This window comes from Halichoerus grypus, chromosome 4, assembly GCF_964656455.1.
Source record: "Halichoerus grypus chromosome 4, mHalGry1.hap1.1, whole genome shotgun sequence".
Classification (NCBI taxonomy): domain Eukaryota; kingdom Metazoa; phylum Chordata; class Mammalia; order Carnivora; family Phocidae; genus Halichoerus; species Halichoerus grypus.
The window spans coordinates 43,619,372-43,631,548 of NC_135715.1; the positions used below are offsets into that span (position 1 = coordinate 43,619,372).

The window sequence follows — 12,177 nt, forward strand, 5'->3', positions numbered from 1 at the left end:
ATATGCTCCCACTTATCAAGGAGAGAAATCATAGTCATCCAGAAATTTTCTCAATTCTTTACCAATTATTATCCAAATGTATTAATATGGAGGGCACACTTCTCATATCTTGATTTTCCTCTCTATTAACATATCCCCACCACTCTACTTCATGGCCTCCAAATGTCACACTCCTGGGGCAACTTGCTCTCCCCAAAATGTTTTGCTTTAGTATTCCTGAGCATCTTTGACCATGCTGTTTGCTCTACTTCTTTTCCTGTCTAGTAAATTCCTTTTGTTTTATTTTTAATTTTTAAATGCCATTGATTCCCTAAGACTTAATGGGGATTTCTTTTATGTGCTTCCATTAAAACTTTACAAGTGCTCTTCATGTGATATTATAATCATTTGATCCCTCTGCTTCCAGCAGTCTGAATATTATTCACTTTTATATACAACTAGATCTTGAAGCTCTCTGATACCAATTCATTGAATGTTAGTTTATCACCTAGTAATAATTTTTTCCCTTTGGGGAAAAACTAACTCATTCTTACATAAAATTTCTTATAGTTTCCAGAAAAAATTTTAGCAAAAAGTTGAGACTCAGTTGATAAAAGTACACGTGTTATACTTACCACATAATGTTTACACTGCATAGTACTTGATACAAACAAAAGAATATGTCACATATAAATAAATTCTGAATAAAAATGATAAATTAACCCACCACCCAACTTAACTAGATCAAACCCCAAGATTTTTCAATCTTTGTTCCTTTTTTATGCCATCCCCTGCCTTGCTCTCAGATATAACGACTAGTCTGGATTGTATATTCATAATTCCCTTCTTTTAAAAAAAAAGTGCAGTTCTTTTACATACGTAAGTATCCTTAAACAGTGTTAAATTGTTTCCTAAGGTGGGAGGGATCAATTGATCTACCACCAACAGGCCAGCAGTATATGAATATTCCTACTGATTCTCATGTTTACCCACACTTGCTTTGGTCAGACTTCTTAATTTTGACCAATTTAGCAAGTATAAACATACCATCTCAATGAAGTCTTAATTTTAATTTCTCTGATTACTAATAAAGCTAATTCTATTTCTTTATTGGCCCTTTGATTAAAATAGGATCTTATATTTTCTACCTGTTGCTTCTTGCTACCCAGTGTGAGTTTTCAGTACAGGACTATGAACTTAGTACAGTATGATGGGATTAGTTTGGCCAAATAACTCCAAAGTCTATGTGAATTTAAGGATCAGTTGTCTTTTAACTAGTGGAATACAAGGAAAAAGTAGTCAATTCATAAAACAAAGCTATTCTATATTTCACTGTTATCCAATATTTAAGTTATAAAAGGTGTTACAGAAACTCTCAGAGTCAGAATTTTTAAGTAATGAAATTTAGAGATTCTAATCCAACACATTTTTAAATAAATTATAAAACTGAGACACAGAAGAATGTCAATAATCTGGTTAAGATCATAGAAATGGTTAGAGAGAATTAAAGTCCACATCTTGTTCCTGTTAATTCAGGATTCTATGCTATCCTACAGGATTCTACGCCAGCCGAAAGTGGGACTAGTTTATAGCAGACTCAGAGAAAGAGGATTAGAAATCTATGAGCAGGTAGAGATAAATTTCAATATGTTATTAATATTTTAGATCTGTTTTAGCTATTGTTATATATTAATTGCTGACTGATAAGAATAGAAAGACTTCTTCCTGTCCTGTGTTGTTTTGGAACAATGCAAATAATTTCTCTGAAGGAATGTAGTACTAAGAGATATTGAAATAAATATTACAAAAACAAAACTTTGAACTACCATTAAAAATGCTTTGATACAAAAAAGTAAAAGCTTGTAATTACACTAATTTTTGCAATAAAAAGCTATTTTATGTAATTGTTCATTTCATAATCTCATAGACCCTATAAGAAAAAAGGATTTCTTCTTTGAGTTGACTAAAATAGTATTGAAGGAGTATGTGGAATAGAAGGAATATGTAATATGCAATATCCTTATGTGGAATAAGAAGGTGAAAAGACAATTCAGCCTTCTAAAGTCACAACTAAATTCATTATAATGTTGTTAATCAGGGCCTAATTCACTATATGCTGATATAAGGTTACTTCTGCATTGCCTCAATGCTGTTGTTGCTTATTCCATGAAACTTAAGAAATTTGTAGTAGGCATCTTCATCTATAATTATAACAGATCATAATATCCACAATTGAAAATTTATCAGAACTGTAATTCAATGAAAGATAAAAGACAAATATGTAACAATGTAAGATAACTGTAAATAGAATTCACTTCTTCTACCTTGCCATTAGTGAGACATTTAGAGGCATGACCTTCACCTTTCTGAGCCCAGTTTTCCCTATATATAAAGTGAGAGGTTTATAACATGAATCAGGCCCTAAAGCATCTAAATGTGTATAAATCTAATGGATAATTCTAACTTTGCAAAATGTACAAGACAACCACGTCTGAGCTTACCTACATTTATTCTATTTGTATTGTTAAAGGGTTTTATTAAATTTTTTTTTTTTTGCGGGCGGGGGGTTTGTTTGTTTGTTTTCCTGGCTGGACTTTTTTTTTTTTTTTTTGGTATTATATTGTTGTCAATGATTTCAATATTTTTCTGACAGAGTAATAAAATAATTAATTAGAATGAGTTACAATTTAATCCAAATCAAAAGAAAGACACCTATCTCTAAGCACAAAAAATCAGGACCTTCAATATTCTAAATTCTTTATTTCATTGTTGCACATACTTTTTCTAGCAGGCCCATACAAATTTGTAACCTTATCTACACATAAATTCCCTTGACAATAAAATGTCTTTCTTTCCCCTTTTCACACTTTAGAATGAGTTTAACACACCAGGGAGCACTTTTATCCATTCCCACAAGAAATTCAGCATCTTCTTTAAGACTTTATGATCCTCATATTATTTGCTGTTGAGCAGGCAATAACAAGAAGATATTCTGAAATCTAATGTGTGCTCAGTTTTTTGTTTTCCTTGACTAGACTAAAGGTATGGATAGGAAAATCAAATCTCAGCATTTATAGCTTTTGCAGAGTCTATGTAAATTATAATAAAGAAAAACTGAAATTCATCTGTTGTTTACTTAGGACACTCGGCAGAGTTTGCGCAGGCTTAGAGTTACTAAAATATTGTTTTCTTTGTAGACTGAGAAAAAAAGAATTTCGATGGCCCCAGGATATGGGTAGACTGTCCTGAATGCTTTGTCCTCCTTCTTGACCAGTAACCTTACAAAGTAACAGATATAGATTGACATTTAAGGATCTAAAGAGAATGAGCAATTAAGGTACACCTCTTTAAAATATCAGGTAGGTCAGACAGACATTGGAACAGTCTCAGTGATTACTGTTTGTTGTAAATATCATACATATTTATATGTTAATTATATCTGATACTTATATACAAAATTTACATATATATAATATTTATTTGAGAATACGCTCAATAGCTGTAGTCACCTATGGAGGTATAGTAGGTAAGAGTAAATCTATGATTTTTTAAGAAGCCATTTCTTTATTAATTTTTAAAGCAATGGATAATTGGAATAAATGATTCCAAAATAAGTCAATAAGTATATAATTTGGAGCAAGAGTGGAGGTCATAAAATGACATCAGGTATTATCAGATATTAACAATAGTGAGGCTGTTAAGAGTACAGGGTCTGGAGCCAGTTTGTCTGGATTTAAATTCCAGTTCCATTATTTACAAGTTATTGGACCATGGACAAGCTACTTAAAATTTGTTGAAATTATTCTAAGGTTTTAAATCTGATTCTCTTCTCCTTCCTAAGCACAAGGAAGGACTGTATTTCTTCTATCTCTTACAAATGAGCAAGAGATGTGATGAGTTCTGGCCAACGGCCTATGAGTGGAAAAGATACATGCATAGTAGGGCAGAGATCAGCATGAGTTCTCCATGTTTTCTCCTTCCCAATATAGTGTCCCTCAAAGTTAAGAAATGGGATGGAGGGGTCATAAGCAATGGAAATTCGATCAACTTGGTCCTGAGTAATAATACATGGAGACCAACAGTGGACATGTAATATAAGCAAGAAATAAATCTTGGTTGTGTGAAGCTGCTGAGAGCTTGGGATTAATTTGTTACTGCAGCATGACCTTGCCTAATTTGGCTAATATATTCATTGTGTCTCAGTTTCCTTATCTGTAACTGGAATAATAACAGCATCTAATTATTTCTATGATTGTCAACAAGACTTTATTGAAGCATAAGATCAATACAGGGTTTTTTTTTTTTTTTTACACAATATTTTATTTATTTATTTGAGAGAGACTGAAAGAAAGCACAAGTTGGGGGGTGAGAAGGGGGAGAGGGAGAAGGAGAAGCAGACTCCCCACTGAGCATGGAGCCCAATGTGAGGCTCATTCCCAGGACCCTGAGATCATGACCTGAGCTAAAGGCAGACACTTAACTGACTGAGCCACCCAGGCACCCCGATCAATACAGTTTTTTAATTCCTATCAATAGTAGTAGTTTATATACACCCTCAATAGATTTTAAATTATAGAACATACTACCTGTCATAAAGTCCAGATTTAGCCAGCAGTGAGTTCACATTTCTGCAATGCTTATCATCTCAAATTAAAAATCAAAGTCTCAAATTCTGCTGTAATGGAAAATAGCTCTACTACGATGTATAATACTTTTGTCATGTGAAATATCTGTATGTTGACTGACATATCCCAGTTACTGACTTACTAATGATACGTTTGATGTTTAGAAACAAGACATTTTTTCTCTTATGCAGTGGAAATACAAGCCAGATAAATGGGAGAAGTAGGGGAGGGTAGAAAGAGACAATAGTGAAAACTAATCGACACTGCAAAAGATTACTGCAGGATTCTTCTGTAATGCTCTGATGATAGCTTTATCTATCAAGATTTGGGATTGAAGACTACTTGAACCCTAAGAGTGAAAAAAGAACTTTTTTTTTTTGCTTCAGAAATTTAAGCTCTTTATAGACACATTTTTAGTTAATCTGCACATCAGAGAAAAGTGTTATTTTCTGTACTTTGCAGATAAGAAAAATACACCATAGACCACAGGAGGAATAAAAGAGAGTCACTCCTTACCCAAAGGCATTTACTCTACTGGGGCAGCAACTCTTAAGTTTTCATTTTCATTCAGTTGGTCATTTACTGCTCTCCCTCATGTTTTAAACTACAGCCAAAAATGAAAAGAACAGTGTATCAAAGCAAAGAAAAAAAGGAAACATTTTCCCTGGAGGAGCAAAGTATCTTTACATTACTCATTTTGCTGAACTCTAGGGAAGAATTTATTGACCAAGGAAAGGAACAAATGGATTAGCAGATCTCACGGGACCAACCGTCTCTGGATGCTAGGAGGTCCCATCCAGCAGAGACAAAAATGAGAATATGACACTTCCTATATTGAATTTTGAAGGAAAGAATTTCATATTCCTTCAGTAAACAGAGTTAGCCACATTACACTTTAACTCCGGTAAAGGAATATTAATTACACTGTGTATGCTCACATTAGAGTACTACATAACACATATTATAGTCAAAATACATTAATGTTAATACACATTATTATATTCATTAAAATTAAATAAATAGTGCTTGCAAGTACTGCATAAACAGGCAGAGTCTCCTGTGTTTAGAAATTTATTATCTGTGTTGCTAGTGAAACTTAAAGACATTTTAAAATATCTAATAAATAATTAAAATCTAAGAGATTAGTGCTTTTAGCCATTTAAAAATTATTAGTTGAACATTAACTATTTGCCCAGTCTGTGTGAACCATGATATATACGGAGCTTGTTATTTAATTGGGGAAATACAAGTCAAGACAGAGCAAATAATTAAGAAATTTACCAAACATTTGAAAGAAAAAAATGGCACCATGACCCCTATTGTATAATAAAATCTATGAAGCAATAAGAAAAACTACCAATTCCCCCCAAAATGAGAAACATAAAAGAAATTTTCTATTTGCTCAAATTATTACCATTCCAATAAAAACAATAATAAATTCTATTTGGAACTATCATATTAGAAATAAATGAAAAATATATATGTTATCTAGTAGTGATATCACTGTAGACAAATGAGTACCCTCATACCCTACTGGTGCTATCATAAACTACCAAAAAATTCTTAAGATAGATTTACTGAAACATACCAGAAAACCTTACATTTTACATCCCATTTAAAACACATATCCAGGGATGCCTGGCTCAGTCAGTTAAGCATCTGCCTTCGGCTCAGGTCTTGATCCCAGGGTACTGGGATTGAGTCCCACAACAGGCTCCAGAAGCCTGCTTCTCCCTCTGCCCGCAGCTCTCCCTGCTTGTGTTTTCTCTCTCTCTGACAAATAAATAAAATATTTTTTAAAAAATAAAATAAAACACATATCCAATATTTAGTAACATACTAAATAATCATAAATGTTGGCAAAGTTGTGGATAAAGGATGCTTCATTGAAAAGATATTTATATGAAATATTGAAATAAATAAAATGTGTATATCCACATGGCAAACCTACATGAGTAAATTCTATTCTGTCCAAAAGTGATATAGAAGAATGTGTGGAGACATGCAAAATGGTCATAACTTATTCCAACAATCTAATTACAATAAAACTCATACGAATCAAAATTGACGTGGATGAAGGCACCAACAAAGTAGAATGAAAAAGGTCCCATGCACTGGACTGTGAAGAATAAGCATGTTTTGAAAAAAGTGAAGCAGACAATATAGGACTTTCTATTGAAGAATAAGGTATAGAAACAGTGATAATTATGTGGCGTGGGAAATAAAAAGAACCATGATCTAATTTGAGTGAAAATGAAGGATGGGAAGGAGAAGGAAAGGAGTTAATGGAACTACAATTTTTACAGTTAGCATTGATTGAACCTTACTCTGTGCCAGGGACCGTGACATGCTCTAAATGAATCCTCTCATTTAAATACGTACCACTAGTAAGTAAGTGCTCTCAATCCTGTGTTATTGGACGAAGTACAGGGGGGTCAGGGAGTGTAGGTTCTGAAGGCCCACTGCCTCATTTCCAATCTCAGCTCCTCCACTACTGGCTGTGTGATCTGGGGCTAGTTACCGACCCTCTTTATACCTCCTATTAAAATAGTGACCTTTAACAATCCCTAGCTTATAGGATTGGCATGAAGATTAGATACTTTAATACTGGTAATGTTCCCGTGACAGTGCCTGGCAAATGGCAAGTGTGGAAAATTTTCAACCATTTTTATCAAATGGAAAAACTGAGTCTTCACAATTCTAAGTAAAACTCAAGGGTACTCCACCGGTAACTGGGAGAACTGGGAATTGAAGCCAGGTCCGTCTGACCGCAAAGCCTAGGCTCAAAGGCACAATGTGGTCCCCTTGTCCCTACCTACAGGCTACAGTGAAATGCCCTTCTATACCCTGGCCATAAGGTAAAACGCCCTCTTGCCGATCACACAATCAGAGCAGAAGCATGAAACTCCTCACTAATGAAAGTAGAATGGTTCCCAGACATCAGGCTTCTCGTCATACCCTGAGTAAGGTATCTATGTTTTGTTTTGTTTTGTTTTTTAAAGCATGTGTTCATCAGCAGAGAGACCAGCCAGCTTTGGAAACAATAAAGGGAGCATCCCAGAGGAAGTATGCATCGAACTACTGAGCCGTGACCCGGAACTGAAGCCAAATGGCTGTGGTATCCCATTTCCATCAGCCTGCCGTGAATAAACATTTGATTCACGTTATAGTTTGATTCTCCTAGTTCTTTTGTTCCCCACTTAGATCTGTCTTCAGAAAAGAATGCACTGACCATGCCACAGAAGTATGAAAGTCTTTGTAACAGTTATATTTTCATTGCACATCGAGCTTCTATACCAATCTTGTAAATATGGCTCACTTAAGTTGGCCTTCTATTTCATTATCTAAACCACAGTATTTTAGAGTAAAAGAGGGTATTATTGATGCTCTGAGACAACAGGCTAAAACAGACTTAGGAAATTGGGACATATAGTCAGGCTGGGTCAATATGAGTTAAGCCTGAGATTTTAAAATACTCTGTCTCTCCTCCTTCCCCAAATTAGATTTTTCAGCCTGTGCAACTATATAGCCTAGTAATATATAGTGCCTGAATTAAGATAATGTTTGGAAGGTTTTTAACATGGCTCTGTGGGGGTGCCTTGTTGGCTCAGTCAGTAGAGCATGCAACTCTTGATCTCGGGGTTGTAAGTTTAAGCGCCATGTAGAGATGACTTAAAAAGAAAAGAAAAACTCTTTAAACATGGCTGTGTGATCTTGGATAATGTACATAAAGCTTTAAACTGTAATGTCCCCATTTTTAAATTGGAAACAATAATTCCTATTGATAGGGCTATTGTGAGAATTTATATACAGCACACACATACACATACATACATATAAATATGTGTATGTCTATATATGTGAATATGTATATATATATACAGTTGGCCCTTGAACAACATGGGATTGAACTGCATAGGTCCACGTATATGCAGATGTTTTCAATAAATAGAGTACGGTATAGTGTAAATGTATTTTCTCTTCCTTATGATTTTCTTAATGACATTTTATTTTCTCTATCTTACTTTATTGTAAGAATACAGTATATAATACATATACAAAATATGTGTTAATTGATTTTTTATGCTTATTGGTAAGGTCATTAGTAGTTAAGTTATATGTGCATTTTCGACTGCGTGGAGGGTCAGCCCCTGAACCCCTGTGTTGATCCAGGGTCAACTGTCTATCTTAGTCCAGTGAATGCTCAAAAACCGGTGGCTGTTATTATATCCTTCCTACTCCAATTCAACTCTCTGGGGCCTCTTGTGAGGTAGGCTGCTGACTTTTCTCAGGCAACAATGCTCTGTACTGCTGGGTGATTTCTTCAAACTTCTGTATCTGCTATGTTTCAGCAACAGTCAGCTCTGTATGTATTGATAGGGTGAAAACAAAACTGGGCACCTCAGTTCTGCCTTCCGTCAACAAATGGCAAGAGTAGTTATTGGTTTCATAATATTTACAAACTACCCTTCAGTAATTAGTGTTTATAAGCATGGATATTTCTGTTCTGTGCTAGAAGCACTGTCACATGTTACATTATTTGACCTAGAAACAGGCCACTTTGAATAAGAAGGAGCAAGTATCGTCAGGGAGGAACTTAGGTGTCACCTGGGAGAAAGGCATTTTCAACCATAGATGACTTCAGGTGACAGGAACAGTTTTGGACGTGTAGAATTTAGGGGCATTGAGAAGCCTAAATATAGAAAGAGATGACTACAATTATAATGGAAGGGCTCCCCAGTGAGTGACTAGAAGGAAATAGAATCTTTGGAGAAACGTATAGTTAAATGGTGAGAAGAGGAAATCCAACAAAGTCAATATAGGTCAGAGGTATTAGATACAAAACATACTTAAGTGTAGCGTCACAGAGTTGGGAAAAGTGGACTCTGAACATGTAAAGTCAAGGAAAGTGGGCTCTAAATAACCAAAAGCAACGACAATAAAAAGAGTCTAGTACCTTCTATGTTGTTTCTGCCATCCTTCAGCGTCTCATGACGTCTAAGGAATAGGTTGTCTTCTTGCCAAAATCTATTGGAGGGAAAAATATAAAGGTGACTCAAGAGAGCTAACATTTTTTGATTAACAGTAAGTGGAAGTGAAAATCTGTCCTTTTACAAAAAAAAAGAAAAAAAAGAAAAGGAAAAAAAAAGTCACTGCTGCTTTGACTACTATTAAGAGGTTAACTGTAGGCTGCAGTGTCACACCTCACAGAGCCAGACTGGTGGTGATCCAGACTCCAAGGATCTGTCCATGTCCAGCCTAGAAGAGCTTCTCTTACATATACACGGATATATGGAGATGGCACCTGGAATCAATCTTGATCCAGAAATACCACAAAAATGCTAAAATATTCACGCTCGCAGCTAGCAAGGCTTTCTCAGGTTTCTTGGCTTTATGACTAGTAAAGGTTGTGTGTCAAATGCCTTTTACGATCATTACTTAATCATTTAACAAGCTCTGACCGGACTCTAATGGATTTGGGTGTTTTTTTTTTTAATGTATTGGAATACGGAAGTGGCAATATTTTTTTTGTTTCAAGAAAACACGTCATATATTTCCTCTTTTAGAATAAAAAAATTGCTTCTATAGAGAATATATGTCATGCTTATGGCACATTCGAGGCATTTTAAATCCTTTTCATTGAGAGAAAAATACCATGGAAAAAGTTTGTTTCCCATACAAATCGATCTTTTTTTTTCTTTTTATGCTTTTTTTTCTTTCTAGCTTTCTTTTCTCCTTTGTGAGTGTGAAATAGCACAAAATCTAAATTCTGGGTAAGATCAAATATTAATCTAGTAATAGTCACCTTATCTACATTTGTCTTATTTTAAATCCTAAAGGCACATACAAATATTTAAAATAAAGTTAGTAATACAATTTTGTCATTAAAAGCTAATTATTATTAGTGATGCCTCACTAAAATCTAGTTAATGAATTTATTTACACATAAAGGGGAGAAAAAAATAGATTTACTAATATTGTATTTTAAATAAAGTTGATACCAACTTGATCAGATTTAAATATCTATAATTAAGAATTAGATAGCCTTTAGGATATTTATGATTTCATTATCAAGAAGCATATTACTTTCACCAAATAAATGTCTTATTGGCATATAACTCCAAACCATTAATGAAAATTCATTTATAAAATCGAATTCCTTTTCTTGATAATCTGAATAAAGAAGAAAATATGTTATTTCATAAATATGACATTTACATTTCATCAGTAATTGTTCAATTTTTCTACAAGTTTGGTATTTTTCAATGATTCTGTTGCTATCACATTCTATGCATTGTTTATAATGCGTACATATTCAATATTCAATATGTGTGCTTATTTCAGTGAATATATAGGAGAAAGATTCACCAACATTACAGTAAACTACCTCAAATTTTTCCTGTTCAGTCCTAGCTTGGCCACTTCCCAGCTGTGTAACCTCAGGCAACCTACTTACCCTCTGAAATTCTCAGATTCTGTATCTTTAAAATGGGGTCATCATTAACTTTCAGGGTGCTTGTGAAGATCAGAACTAATGCTCACTGTGCACCTGGCAAAAGTTACATGCTCAGTAATTGGTAGATGTTAGCAGTAAATGAGATTGAGGTCAGCACTCTCTCGCCTCTTCCTAAAAAGATATCCAGAAAGAAGAAGTTAGTGATCAGAGTTCTACCCCGTGAAAATGTTGACTTTTTACGTCACTGAAAGAGCCTTTCTTTGACCCTGCAATACTAGCTCAGTGCTTTCATATACCATACACACTGAGATCAGAACGGTCACACAGGCTTTAACAATCCTACCTTAGATTCAAAGAATCAGATAAAAAGAGATGTTATAAAGCCAGGCAAAAGATCTGTCGATCTGTGTAAAAACACGACCTGCGCACAAATTTTCATGAAGCTTTTCCAAATGTAACACTTCAGCTTGTGAGTGAAGAATTGGTATCTGAAGAACACAGGGCATGGGATCAGTGCCCTACAATAAAACGTAAAATGATTTCTCTCCTTCAGTGGAGTTGTTTTGCCCCTGACCTAATTTCTATGCTAATTTACAGGGCTTGTGATTACTTTATCCTCTCACAGCCCATACCTCTCCCTTCTTTCAAGTCTCCCAGGGTCCGATTCCAGGAAGTAAGGCATACATGTCATCAATAAACTGCCTTCAGTTAACTGTTCATTATTCAGCGACTGCTGATCCACTTTATGGATTTTCCACGCCTTTCATTTTGTCTCCTCCTCAATCCTACTACCTTTCTTTTGATGATTTCACTGCTCATTATCACCTCTACCAGAAGTGAGAAGAAAGAATGTGAAATTTAAATGAGTTGGAAATGACTTTTAAAATTTATTTTGAGGATCAGGAGCGAAAGTTGAAAATGTGAGCTAAAATTAGGCCTGGGGTTTTCTGATGACTTTGCCCAGCTATACTTATCCCTGTTAAAGTGAGGCTAATTAAGTTCTGAAACTAAAGAACTGTTCTACCCTACCTAACTGTTCTACCCTACTCTACCCTTTCTATTGGAATATGTGGGGAAAGAGGAGAAATGTAAGATCCATTTATTTACACACAGTTT

The 12,177-nt window shown here is 34.7% G+C and overlaps 1 long non-coding RNA gene across 3 annotated transcripts in view; it reads right to left on the reverse strand.

Annotated features, from left to right (window-relative positions):
* LOC118531393 (uncharacterized) overlaps window positions 1-12,177 on the reverse strand; it is a 59,163-nt gene that overhangs the window by 41,945 nt on the left and 5,041 nt on the right. For all 3 annotated transcript variants that reach the window (XR_004915153.2, XR_013446929.1, XR_004915152.2), the window contains exons 3-4: window positions 11,148-11,232; window positions 9,562-9,632 (exon numbers count right to left, since the gene is read on the reverse strand). This is a non-coding gene — a long non-coding RNA (uncharacterized LOC118531393). The remainder of the gene's footprint in view (window positions 1-9,561; window positions 9,633-11,147; window positions 11,233-12,177) is intronic.